Raw genomic sequence first — 14,981 nt, 5'->3', positions numbered from 1 at the left:
CATCTTTTAATTAGCCAATTACAGAAACGCTTAAGGTGAATAACTGCATGGCTGGTACACACTGTTTCACTGAAAGTTCACTGCCTTCTGGGCTTCCGCGTATGATAATCTGATGAGGTGTAATAATGAGTCTCCTAGTGAAATTTCCCTCGATGATATTGGTCAAAGCTTCAAAACTTCACATTGCCTTGAGGAAAACTTTCTGCATTTTGTACAGAGAGTAATGGTTTTATCTTTGAGAGCTTTCGTTTATTAGCATTACAAAGTCACCAACTCAAGAGGCCCAGAGAGGCAGAATAATTACTGCAGAACCTGAAGGTCACATATGATGAGTACTTTATTATGTACACCTTAATAGTACGAGGTTGGACCTTCTTTTGCCTCTAGAACTGCCTTAATTCTTGTTCTGAAAGTATTCCTCATATATTTTGGTCTATATTGTCATGATGGCGTCAGACAGTCCCAGCAGATTTGTCGACTGCACATCCGTGAGGCGAATCTCCCGTTTCACCACATCCTAAAGGTGCTACTGGACTGAGATCTGGTGACTGTGGAGGCCATTTGAGGCCATCATGGTCAGAAGATGTGTACATTGTGGTCATAAAGGGATGAGAATGGTCAGCAACCATACTCAGGTAGGCTGTGGCGTTTTAATGATGCCGAGTGTGCAAAGAAAATATCCTCACCTCATTACATCAACAGCAGCCTGAACCAAACTAAAGGCAGGATCCCTGCTCCATGTTGTTTGCACCAAATTCTGACCCTTCCATCTGAATGGTCCAGCAGAAATTGAGTCTCGTCAGACCAGGCAACGTTTTTCCAATCTTCTGTTGTCCAGTTTTGGTGAGTCTGTGTGAATTGTAGCCTCAGTTTCCTGTTCTCATCTGACAGGAGTGTCAACGGCATGACAGCGCAATTCCAAAAAAGCGCTGATGGGATGGAAAGAAAATTGACACGGGTATATTGACGAGCACAACCCTTAGTTTATCAGCTTGCGTGATTCATTTAAATAATTCTCCCATAAATTGTCTGAATGGGAAACTCCTACAAACGCATATTCAATAAGGTCAGCAAAAAATAACCCTGTCCACGCCTTTTCAGCACTCATTTTTCACTGCATGTCTTAAGTAAATCCGGACAGTAGTTTTAACACCAAAAAAGGGTTTGGGCTGGCATTACCAAATCTGGCCCTTGATGTGTTGTAACGAGTGCTTATTTGAGTTACTGTTGCCTTTTTATCGGCTGAAACGGTCTGGCTGTTCTCTGCTGACCTCTGGCATCAATAAGCAAGTTCACCCACAGGACTGATGCTCACTAGATATTTTCTCTTTTTTGTACCATTCTCTGTAAACCCTAGTTTCCAAGTAACGCAAATCCCAGAAAATCATGTTTCTGAAATACTCAGACGAGCTTATCTGCCCCCCCCCCCACACCCTCATTCTCTATTCCCTTTATTACTCCACTAATACAGTATAGCCCATTTGAAGCCGTAAATGAAAACAAGTGAGTGATTTCAGCCACTGCGCAGCTCCAGTACACTGTAAAAAGTTTATTGAAATCAAAAAAAAATGTTGATACATTGAAGGAAATTGGTTCAATAAACAGAAACTCAAAATATTATTAAATCTGAACCACACAATTTGATAAATCATGAAAATAGCACTGCGTCTTTACAAATAAAACAAAAAATTGCCCAATATGCCTTTTAATAACATTTGAATGCATGTCGATTCTCAAAAACATTCCAAGAACAACTCAGATTTTTAATTTCAATGAACTCAAAATTTTAAGGCAACCAGGTAACTTATTATTTATATTGAACTCTGTCTTGGAAACTGTAAACCTTAATTTAAAAAAATATTAACCAATGATATTATGCTGTTTCCACATTGGCCCGGCAGTTTAGAAATTGGATAGATGGATGATTCAGCTGCCGGCACCCTCCTCTATAAATTGGCGCGACTCACAATTAATCCACAATGGGTATTCTCTAGCCGTTGAGTGTACATCGGTTGTACACTCATTGTGTAATTGAATGAGTGCACTTTACTACATGTGGCTGTCCCCTCAAATAGAGCCCTATTTAAGGGTATGGGGGCAATTTTGTTGCAGCCATGTGATTTGCTGATTAGATATTTGCGTTAACGAGCAGTTGTACCTAATAAAGAGACTGGTGAGTTTATACCTGTCTACATGCAACTTATATATTTGTCCAGATTCTAGTTTATTTTCAGAATTTGAGGAATATGGTAAATGCACAAGGGTTATAAGGTTTGCAGGTATCTGTATGACTAGTTGCTCTGAATCACACCCACCAGTTGTTTTTGTAAAGCCAGCAGAGTCGGGCAAAGTAAAAGGTAGTATTGATTGTATCACTCTTTTATGACACTATAGCCTGATTCACTCCGCCCCAACAACAAGGTTAACACACTGACCCAACCGGTTAGAATTTGTTGGTGTAGTGTTATGAAGTGTGATCGAGAACAGAAATCACCTACTTATCTACCTGTGGTATTAGTTAAAAAAAGCTATTGACCATTTTACCTTTAGTGCCCAGGAATAAAAAGATATAGCTGAACACATGTTGACATTTTGTTGACATCATAAAAACATTGCCATTGACAGTAGACAACATACATATATATTTTTTGCCTGCAAATTTCGCTACTTCATTAATTTGACAGCACCTTTAGACTGTATATGATAGATGACACAAAGGAACCTATTATAGACTTTTCAGCTAAATGTAAACAGTTAAACAATGAAACACAAAAGCCAACTTACAAAATGAACTACTTTGGGAAAGGTTTATATAGAAGCCCCAGTCTTCTATAAATATATATATATCTGTCTTAAAGGTGCAACTTTCTGTCCACTAGAGGGCGCCTATTCTAAACAAAGGCGCAGTTTGATGACGCCAAGTGTGAGCGCAGTATCTTGGGACATGTGGTCTTCACCTCACAGCCGGTGGAAAATAGGATTCGGGCAGAAATCAGTTTCATGCATGCGGTTATTAACGTTACTGTAGTGTAAAGCAGAGCAGGACCGAGTGTTGTGGAGCTGAGCACGGCCGCTGGAGCGATTGTTATACAAACACACGGCTCGCGAGTACCGGGACTTTTATTATTGGGACACAGTCGCCGGGCGCATGCACTTCCGCTTTTTCTGGTCATGATTTTAAGGTAAAGCAGCTCTGTTTATCATATTAGGTACATTTAAGTGTGTTTAAAATTGTTATGACGTTCCTCTGTGCGTTCGCTCGGCGCTGCTGTGACATGTTCACACTGCTAAGAGAAAAGCGCTTCTGCAGAATAAAACCGAGAGTAACGCAGATATGACACGATTGACAGGCGACCTCCTCAAACGCTATGCTGACACGTCCCGGTCCTTAGTTAAAAAAGCAATTTTCTCACAATTTACAAATAGTTGGAAACATTTGGGATATTGTAAATACTCAACTGAACAAGATATATAACACCGGCCTAGTGGTTTGTGGATATTTTACTGCAAAAATACTACATAGTGCACCTTTAAAGTCTACAAAAAAGCTATTTCTCAGGAAGAAAAGTCAAAAAGACTTTTCGTGACAAATTGTTAGTCTGTATGGGGTAAGTTTTCTTAATGGAACCTATCATAGACTTTCAGGAAAAAAATTAACAGTAAAATAATAATGAAACACAAAAGGCAACTCATAAAATAATCATAATTGGTCCTTCAACTTCCCTAGTCTCCCTAATACGCTTATTGAACAAAATATACACTAAAAGTGATCAAAAATCACTTTTCTCACAGTAGTTCTGATCAAAATGTATTCCTGCGCTGTTTAGTTATGATCATTATCTTCCTTTTCTATTCTAGTTCGAAAAACACTTTAGCTCTTCAGTAATATGAATGACAAATTCTGTCTCTCTGTTTCTCTTAAACGCTCAATTTTAGTCAATCAGTCAGTCGGGCGTCTTTGTCTACTGGATGTCGATCTCCCCTATGGCAACTGTGTGTTTCACAATATGCCACAACAGACTCTTCATTTTTTGTCCTTCAAATAGCTCCTGCTCTCGGCTTATTACCATCATAATCATTTCTGTGGCCAAATTCTATAAATTGCATGAAAAACCTCTTAGGTGTGCTAATGCATCATCTGGCTATATTGTGGGCCATTGCTTGTTGTTTTGGCCTGTTAAAGGTAAAACATGTTCCATCAACCCATAAACATTCAGTTGAATTTGATCAGCAGATTTGTTAGTTAATAATATATAATATAGAATGCACTCCACAGAGGTCATTTGTCCATGTCCTCCATGTCATGCATTCAAATCGTTTAATGCACAGCTGGATTTTCCCGCTTATACCATAGTCATTTGTAGAGCTTGTCCGATTTATTGGTCTGCCCATTTTATTGGCCGATATGAGCCTGTACATTTATTACATTTGATTTATTCATACAGACTGAAATGTATAATATAGCTGCACTGACAGCACTAAAACGTTAAATATTTGTGTATGAAGAACTTTACCCATACAGATTTGTACGTAATACTATTTATGAATATTAAAACAGTGGCATTAATGTTTTGATTATTGTAATCAATTGTCATGTCTTATAGTCGCTTTAATGAAATGCAGTTTACTCATCTACTCAAGAAATATTTTTTCTCTCTATTCGTGACTTCTGTTGCAAACTCGTTTTGGTGGATTACATAATGTTAAACAAGACTACACTTTAAACCTTAAAATAATAACGTTTCTTTAATTGTTTGCCGTGAGACACAAAATGCGTTTTCTCCTTTACCGTAACTGCCAATAGAACCATAAAATACACCAAAACACAACATAAATTCACAAAAGACACTATTTAATTTGCTTGCTGTAATTCAAATCCATACGCTTGCGTGTCCAAATTCTCAGCAGCGACCATAAACATCCAATCCCGCACTAGTTATGATTTATTCAAAAAGTGCGCCCTCAAGAAGCATAACGTCACGTTTTATGGCAGTGATGTCAAATGCTCATTGTATAGATAAATAAAATGAACCTATCATAGACTTTTCAGCGAAATGTAAATAGTACAATTGGTTCTTTGGCACCGATCGCGACATGCCGTGAAAATGGGAAACGTGCACCTTCACGGAGTGAAGCTCGATACATTTTCATGGATTAATAACTTAAATTCTGCTCTGCATCTCACACACAACTATTATATATACCACCAGAGAGGACTACAACTGCAACACCTTGTCGTTTGACTTTTGATAGCGCTTTTGACATTTTTGCAATACATAATGGTGATTACACTTGTCTGTCTGTTATGTTTTTCTTCATAACCGTACATAGTTTTAAGAAATGGTTATGGGTAGGTTTAGAGGTTGGAGTATGATAGCGGCTCAAAATATCTTTTTAATGCCTTATTGTTATTAAAATTGTCATTATCTTTGTCCATTAAGTTTTATTCTTTATAAAATGTTTAGGTTCTTTAAGTGTTTAGGTTTGGGAGTATACTGTTATGGGATCTTACATTTACAGTATCTACACTCTAAAAGATGCTGGGTTGTTTTAACCCAATGTTGGGTCAAATATGGACTAACCCAGTAATTAGGTTGTTTTTACCCACCAATTGGGTTCTTTTTAATCCCACGGTTGGGTTAAATATTTGCTTAAGACAACCCAATCGCTGGGTTAAAACAACCCCAACTGCTGGGTTAGTCCATATTTGACCCAACATTGGGTTGTTTTTTACTCTGAATTTTTTAGAGTGTATAAAACAGTAAAAGTGGAATTATACAGATATATTTATGATATGAACATTTAACATTAATATTTAACGTTTTATAGCTGTAAAAATGTAATAATGCAATTTTTTCATGTTGCTGATATGTTCATATTGAACATTTTAGCATCTATCCAAATGTACAAATGTTAAAAAGTACATGTTGAGTCTTGGACCGTTATGTATCAATGAGACGAGGCTGGAGAGAGAGATGTGTGTGTGTGTCTGTGCGAGTCTCTCTGCTAGCAATGAAGCTGTGATTTTAACTACTTAAAAAACAGCGATGTTACAAACTTTCTGAGTTATATAATGTAGCGATTTAGTAGTGACGTAAATGTCTTAATAGTCACATGGCAGCCTCGACAACAAATTTCTGTGCTCCTGTTTCTGTGTGTGCAAAACGCCATCTCCGATCTCTGTGTGTGAGTGACGTATGTGTGTGTGTGCGTGCTTCAATGAAAGCAGGACATTTATATAACGGTGATTAAACTCCTGAACCTTCCAACTGATCAGAATGGAGCATGCAGACAGACCATGTTATAAATAAATATAACTTTCATACCTTGATGATAACTCCTGCTGTGAAGCTGATGATACAGCGGTGATCATCCTCCGCAATGATGCTGAAAATAGACAACATCATAAGAAAAAAGCAATAGCCTTGTACAATCTGTCACCAGTTCAGTGCTCAAAAAGCTTCCTGTCTATTATAAAGCTCTTCAAAACTCTGATATGAGGTATTCTGTAGATGGGTTTCTATAAGCGCCATTCTTTTATGATCACCTTCTGTCTGTACTCAAGTAATCAACTATAGGGTCATTTGCTGCTACTAGATGTCATTTCAATGGCCAAACAGGGTCTATTTGTTTGAGATGCCGGATTGGTTATGGTTAACACTAAAAAGAGCATCAGCTTCTTGACCACGTATGAGCATAAAACACATTTCTCCCTGACAACAACTGGCTTTTTTGAAGAAATATTGCATGGAGCTTTTACTGTTCGTTCTCCCAGACTAATTGCATAAACTGGAATCCGCTGTATGGGTTCTCCAGACTCAATCAATCCTGAGAGTTAAATATGAAATATTTGTCCTTTTAAATATTTTCTTTCTTTACTAGACTGTTTTGATGGGGCTCCATAGATCTTATGGAAATAATACCGCCATAGAAACATTATAAAACATGATCCATAACAAAGACCCTTCATTTTTATTACATACAATGAATGACATCGGTTTGCAGAGCTAATTGCCACCATGTTTATCTCTGTAGGTCATTCGTCCATTCAGCTGCATTTTCTGTTGCTGTTGTTTTCACCGCAGCACTGAACTCAGTGTTGTTGTGCAATTGGATTATTTACACTCATATACCCCAACATAGGCCGTGACTCCGTAATTTTTCATATCATGGCTAATTTCAAAAGAAAAGACACTCTCTTTGTACTAGTGAAGGTACCAGCAATCTTTTTGACATGAAGTGCCATCCCATCATTTACAGAGTGCTGTTTGGAGAGCAAAAAGCAACAAAAGAGACCAAAGTGCTTAGCACTACCCAGCTGAACCGCACAGCATGACCAGCAAGTCACCGGATCCATTAACTTGCACGAGTCATTGCAGCACAGGTCAGTTTTTGTCAGATTTATGTTTTGGTGGCTTAAAGTGAGGAATATTCCACATATTTGTTGCCACATGCACTGTAAACCCAAAACGCTCAAAATACTTAATTGGTTTGAGTAGGGACAACTCAAATTAAACAAATAAGTTAACATTCTTAGTATTTAGAACTGTATTTTTCTTTTGAGTTCTCAAAACTGAGACATTTTAATTAATCTGAATTGTTTTATGTATTGTAAGTGTCGAGCATTTCTAGGACAAATACACCCTTTTAGTTTCAGATTTTTATCAGTTTTTTTTTTTTGAGTATTCCTTGTGGGCACTTCTCCCGGATGAGCGCACACACACGCACGCACACACACACACACACATGTTGGTCTATGTGGTTTACAGGGACTCTCCATAGGCGTAATGGTTTTTATACCGTACAAACCGTATTTTCTATCCCCCTACACTGCCCCTGCCCCTAAACCTACCCATCACAGGAAACATTCTGCATTTTTACTTTCTCAAAAAAACATAATTTAGTATGTTTTTAAAGCCATTTGAATTATGAGGACATTTGATATGTCCTCATAAACCACATTTATAGTGTAATACCAGTGTAATACCCATGTAGTTATACAAATTCGTGTCCTCATAAACCACATAAACAGGCTCACACACACACACACACACACACACACACACACACACACAAGAGTGAAAGCAACAGCACGTCCATCAACGAGCTTCCTTCGGGTTATGGGAGTCGTCATTTTGTTTTTAGACAATGAAATCAATAATGTCACTAAAGAAGCGTGTTTCTTGTTTTGAGGGAACAATAGTCTTGTTCAGCTTCCCAAATAACAATAAGTGTTAAACAGTGGATGCCGTTTGTTTTTACCTTGAGCACACACACACGCACAGAAAGCTGGATGTCAGAAAAAGCGTCCTGTGAGTATTAAACCAAGTTATTATTATCTTATTGTGCTTAAACTGTCAAATAAAAACAAGGTTATGTCAAAAACACAAAGTTCACATTAACACAGTCGGTTATGTCTGTGAATGTAAACAGCAAGTAAAGAAATTGCATGTGTTTATTAGATCTGTGTATTAAAGTGAAAGCGCCTACTGCTATATGTGCTGTTAACATGAATCAAATAAAAGAAAAACAGAAAATCACTGCTCTTTACTGAATAACTTTAATAACTTTAATAATAATACACTTATTATATACTGATACACACTTCTTATTCAAATGCTGCTGTTAAATAAGCATGGCGGACTGTGTACAGCTTTCTGAGGGCGCTTGCTTCGCTGCCCTTAAGGCCAAAGCCACGGCTACTGGATCACTTTCCCAACGCGTTCATTTTCATAACAACACCTATGCTAATAAGGCAGAATCCATCAGCATTCATGGGCGGGGCATGTGAATTGTGATATCATGGAACGGTAAACGGCTTGTTCTGAGACACTGCTTATGATTTATGGGTATTACAAAAAGAGGAGTAGGTGGATTTTTACCACTATAGGGTGGTTGTTTACACACTGCAGTGTTTGATGACCAACTGAACTTTACAACCCAGACTTTAACAACAGTTCATTGGTACAGACTTTCTTTTTACAACAGCAGGAATATCAGAACCCTCAGAGGGTATCTCAGAGCATGTGACAACTCATTGTACAAACTCTTGTCATCTCAAGACTGGACTACTTAAATGCTGACTTAAAGGTCCATGCAGATGATCCAGAAAACAGCAAAGAGAACCCACTGATTTCACTTCACTGGTTGCAGCCACAATTAAATTCAAACGGCTTTAACGCTGGCTTTCAGAGCTACCACTGGAACAGCACCTCTCTACCTCAATTCTCTCCTACAAGTTTATACTCCATCCTGCCAGTAAAGGTCACTGAATGAGCGACCTCTTTTTGTTCCTTAACAACGATGCAAAAAAAGTCACTCTCCAAAACCGTCATGCTCTCTGCTTCTCTCTGGTGAAATGAGCTGCCATCTTCCACACAAACTGCTGAGAACATCACATATTTCAAGAACCAGCTGAAGACACACTTCTTCCGCAAGGACTCAACCACCCTACACCCTTAAACCAATCCTCACTCACTCGCGCACACACACTCATAGTGTTTCCATGTTTTATGAGGACTTTCCATATAGGCATAATGGATTTTATACAACACAAACCGTATTTTCTATCCCCTACACTGCCCCTGCCCCTAAACCTACCCATCACAGGAAACACAGGCATTTTTACTTTCTCAAAAAAACTCATCCTGTATGATTTATAAGATGTTTTCCTCACTCACTTAAAAATGTTGGGTTAAAAATAACCCAACACGTAACCCAACTGTGGGTTGGTATAGCACCTTCCCAACGTTGGGTTATTTTAACCCAATGCATTGGGTTAAAAAACAGTTGGGTTAAAAGCAACAGTTGAGTTAAATTTTTATTTTTATTCATGCCATTATTTTAATAAATAAAATACCCATTGTTTTCAAATACAGATTTTTTATTTGTATAAAACAATACATGTGCTTTAAAATATATATTTTAAATGTCAAACTAAATATTGGGGAGTAAATATTTATTGTAAATATACATAAATGTGTAAATATTAAATTCAAAATACACAGCACACATAATACACAAAAATGTACATAAGGTAAACATACATAAAAGGTGTACATACAAAACAAAAATTAAAAATGAACACAACAAATATTAAATTAAAAACCTATACAAATATGGACAGAATACACAAATTCATAATATTAAATTCTTCCAGAAATAAACAACTTTATTAAAAAATCTACATTGTACACTGTATGCCTTGATGTGTTGTAAACATACCTTAAGTAGCAAAACAAATACAAATTATGATAATCAAAGTTTTTAATGAGGCAGCAAAATATATATTCAAGTTTGCATGCTACAAAATCTCCCAAATGGGGCAGAGGTCTTTGGATAGTTCATGTCATAAATAAATAAAAAATCTGAAACATACAGCCAGTGCTTGAAATAAGGTCTTCTGTTCAACTGCCTCCACAATGAAAATGAAGAAAGTCAGCGAGGTCTCTTTGTCCCCAAGCATCGTCATTTGGATCCTGGCTTGTCTCACTGTTCAGCTAATGCTCCATGTTAGTTCCAACCTTAAAAGAATAAAAAAAAGTTCAGTTTGCTTGCACTGTGACAACATCAGCAGTGTTAAATTACGTAAAAGTTACAATGAAGCAGTGTTGTACTGAATTAAACAAATTGTCACTAATTAGTCACTACATCTGCTGTTAATTTTTCACCAATCAACATACTAATCCTCATGCTGTTTCAAACCCGTAAGACTTTGGTTCATCTTCTGAACACAGAAAGGCCTAGAAAGGCAGTAAAGATATTAATGTAATCCATGTGACTCCAGTAATTCAACCTCAGTTTTATGAAGTGACAAGCGTATATTCTATCTCTTAACCATAATTTACCACTTTATTTACAAAACATTCATCTCAACACATGTTCACGAGAGCCTCTTGACGCATGCGTGTTGTGTTGAAAAGAGAGCAAATGTTGTTGTGTTATGTTTTTTTTTGTGTTGTTGTTGCAAAAAGCACTCGTGTCGCTTCATAAAACTGAGGTTAAACCACTTGAATCCCATGGATTACTTTAAAGCTGTCTGTCCTGAGTCTTAAAGTGGTAGTTGCGTAGGTCGTCAATGGAGGGACAGAAACCTTGCAAATTTCTTTAACATTTGTGTTTCAAAGAACAACGAAAGTCTTATAACAACACAAGGGTAATTCATGAGATAGTTTACCCAAAAATGAAAATGACTCCGTGATTTACTCACCCTCAAGCCAACCTAGGTGTGTATGACATTCTTCTTTCAGACAAATACAATCTGAGTTATATTAATAAATATCCTGGCTCTTCAAAGCTTTATAATGGAAGCCCATAATTTGAAGCCCAAAAATGCATCCATCCATTATAAAAGTGCTTCACACGGCTCCGGAGATTAATAAGAACCCATTGAAGTGAATTGATGGGATTGTGTAAGAAAAATATCCATATTTACCACGTTATAAAGTAAAATATCTAGCTTCCAATGGACCGCCTTAAGTATTCAACTTCTGAAAAAAGCGTAACTGCTGTGAGAATAACGTCGGACGTAGCGTAAAAAAACGTAAATGTCGAGACGATAAAGTTGGACGTAGCGTAACCGTTTTGAATTGCGAGAGGCGTTACACTTTCTTTGTAAGTTGAATAAGAAAGGCTGTCTGTCGAAAACTTGTTATTTTAGTCTATAAAGTTTTAAATATGGATATTTTTTCTACAAAAACCCATTGATTCACCTCAGAAGGCACTTATTAACCTCATGGAGCCTTATGGATTACTTTCATAATGGATGGATGCACTTTTTTGGGCTTCAGATTTTGACCATTATAATGCTTGGATTAGTCAGGACATTTATTAATATAACTGATTGTGTTCGTCTGAAAGAAGAATGTCATATACACCTAGGATGACTTGAGGGTGAGTACATTATGGGATATTTTTTGGGTAAACTATTGGATAATCTATTAACAAACAAAATCACTAAAGGAAATAATAAATGGATGCATATGAGCAGTGCACTTTATCAAAGCTAATTTGATAGTGTTGCTTTAACTTACAGGCTGATGGGTGAATGTAATTAAGCTTCTCTTCATTTCAGCATATGTTGGACACACCATGTTGTCCATTTGTGAGGTATGGCGATGATGGCAGGATGGCAGGAAGGGTTTTAAAGGCAATTTCTCCATGATCATCTTTGAAAGACAAGTTTACAGAAAAAGAGAAAAAAACAAGTTTTCACCTATACCAAATGTGTGGACCTGATTTCATATGCACTTAGACACAACCAAAACAACTTATTGAAATTAAAACATATTGTATGAAAATGAGGGAAGACAGCTGAAAAAAATAATAAACTGGTTGTTTCCCAAATAACCTGGTTCTGTAGTAGACCCTGCACTGCATTGGCCTATCTAATGTTATTCAACTTACCAACTTAGAGACTCCAAACCCGGAAATGTGCGTCAGATAAGGAAGACATCGAACTTGTGTACTATTGGTGATACTCCAGGACTAGAGTCAAGAACCACTGAGATCCAATCCTCCCTCTGCATTAGAATGAAGCAGGGGGGAAAATATAACCAGAAAAGTAAACTAGTCTTTAAAAAATAATTGTGTACAACTTGTTTCAATATCGTACTCACCTTTAATTAAATGGCAGAGGTTCAACTGTTCTAGTCTTTGCTTCACAAATGAATCCATTGGTCTAAAACACAGGTATATAACACATTTAGTACAACATAATTAAAATAAAGGCAAAAACTGTCATAGCTTCATAAGAAAACGTACTATGGTTGTATGATTTAGCTACTCCTGTAATACGTTTAATAGTAACATGCATATATATATTCATATGACAACATTCATTATGAATATAGGCCTACCACATTTCTGCCAAATTATCATAGTTGCAGTTTGTGTTAACTTACTACGGTAAAACTAGGTAATTTGTGGGTTGGAAAACATTCTAACTGTTGTGAACTAACGTTAAAATTGTTAGCACAATATTTCAGTTTTCTGCGTCAATGCTGTTGTGAATATCTGCACTCATTCATCTCACAACAGATATTTAGAGTAGTAAGTTATACTGTTGGATATTCGGCGAATTCAAACGCTTCCCCCTGGATCTCACAGCGCTGCTGTGGTGTCGTGTGACCGGGTCTGAGCTCGCGCTGCACGGGTCGAGCTGATAATGCTCCGCGCGGCTTTAGATAGTGATTTCAGACTAGGCATAAGTTACTTACTTTCTTTATCGCCGTATTAAGCTTCTAAATAGGTACACTAGAATAATGTTTTTACTTTATTACTGCTAGCGAGCTAACTGGGGTAGCTATGGTTTATTTCCAAATGTGTCTCATTTTTCCAGAGAGCATTAAAGTGATTTTTTTTTAATAAAATTCAGTTTTCGACTATATTCAACGTTTCAGTACACAATACATAATGTTATAAGAGTTGTATTCATAAAAAAATGGCATGTCTTACCTTTCATTTCATAATCAGGCTGCAGCAGCGTCTTCTGTTGGCAGTAACTGGACGGTTTGCCGTTAAAATTTGAACCGTCACTGGGGAAACCGTATTTAACCCAACGGCCGGGTTATTACTAAAAATAACCCAACGATGTTAAAATAACCCAACATTTTGCAAAATAACCCAACGTATTGACCCAATATGTGTAACCCAACGGTTGGGTTAAAAAAATAACCCAACGTTTTTTAGTGTGCATGGGGACCAAAATATGTCCCCACAAGGACAAGGATTTCGGATATTGCCATCTTTGTGGGGACATTTTGTCCCCATAACGTAGGGATTACCAGCACACACACACGCGCACACACACACACACACACACACACACACACACACACACACACACACACACCTATACGGGTTTATGTGGTTTATGAGGACACTTCAGCCCAAACCAGTTTTTTGGTGTATTACAGGGACACCCCTTTCCACTTGCTCTACAGTGATGTGGAGGGTATCAAAAATTTTGTTTTGAGCCAAACAACACAGATTTCTCTTCAGAATTTGTATACACACAACACAACTTATAATATTACCACCTGACAATATACATAATTATGAGGACACATAATTAAGTGTCTAAGCCCCGCCTATGACAAAAAACGAAATTATAAGGACAGTGGATACACAGCACACATAAATGACATTAATGTGTATTAGAGGGACAAACATGAATTAATGGGACATTGCAATACACAAACACAAACGTGAAGGCATTGTGCATTAAAAGGACACACCTGATTTATGAGGACAAATGAACACAGTACTGAGACTGCAAACACATCCACACCTGTGGGTCATACTCCAACACACAACCATTCTAAACTATGATATTCTGATATCTGAATATGCAACTATGTCTTTTACACTGTACTGCTATTTGTGTGATCACATGACCTTTAAACAGACATGAGGACATACGACAGTGCACACCTTCAGAGAACAAGAAGTTTATTAGTGCTCGTTTACAACATTACAGCTGTTGCCCTGACAATATTACATAAATCACAAGATACTTAAAACCTCTCATAAACATAATTAACAAAAATTGCTGAAAATAAATTAAAGGGTCCCCCCTCATGTTTTTTTCTAAACCTGTATGAGATTCTTTCTTCTGCTGAACACAAAGGAAGATATTTTGAAGAATGTGGGTGAGCAGACGGGTGACGGTCGCCATGAGTTCAATAGCACAGAAAAAACACTTCGGCAGACAATTTCAACATCCCTTTAAAGCTTTCAACAGAAGTTTAAGACATAGCCATACATTTGAACAAAACAGAATAAACAGCAGCGGCAACAGAAGAAAAAACAAACATGGGTAACACTTTATAATAACGTTCAGTTATACGTTTAGATGATGAACTAAATCATTTACAAAACATAACTATTCATTCATTAATGATTAATAAGTGATATGCTAACCATTAACAAATGTGCTGTTTATTATCAAAACAGATCAATAGTAGATGTTTGAGTTATTA

The 14,981-nt window shown here is 37.1% G+C and overlaps 2 long non-coding RNA genes across 2 annotated transcripts in view; both read right to left on the bottom strand.

Annotated features, from left to right (window-relative positions):
• Nucleotides 1–14,981, bottom strand: part of LOC137043565 (uncharacterized) — a 242,401-nt gene that overhangs the window by 3,285 nt on the left and 224,135 nt on the right. Inside the window, exon 4 of the long non-coding RNA XR_010898519.1 lies at nucleotides 6,327–6,387. This is a non-coding gene — a long non-coding RNA (uncharacterized lncRNA). The remainder of the gene's footprint in view (nucleotides 1–6,326; nucleotides 6,388–14,981) is intronic.
• LOC137043538 (uncharacterized) lies at nucleotides 9,894–13,622 on the bottom strand. Its single transcript, XR_010898516.1, has 5 exons — nucleotides 13,456–13,622; nucleotides 12,618–12,679; nucleotides 12,406–12,521; nucleotides 12,033–12,167; nucleotides 9,894–10,523 (listed from the first exon to the last, which is right to left on the bottom strand). It is a non-coding gene; the product is annotated as an uncharacterized lncRNA (long non-coding RNA).

Source organism: Pseudorasbora parva, chromosome 16, assembly GCF_024679245.1.
Source record: "Pseudorasbora parva isolate DD20220531a chromosome 16, ASM2467924v1, whole genome shotgun sequence".
In the NCBI taxonomy this organism is placed as follows: Eukaryota; Metazoa; Chordata; class Actinopteri; order Cypriniformes; family Gobionidae; genus Pseudorasbora; species Pseudorasbora parva.
The sequence above is the reverse complement of the archived record's forward strand: the minus strand, read 5'-3'. Positions and strand labels throughout refer to the sequence as shown.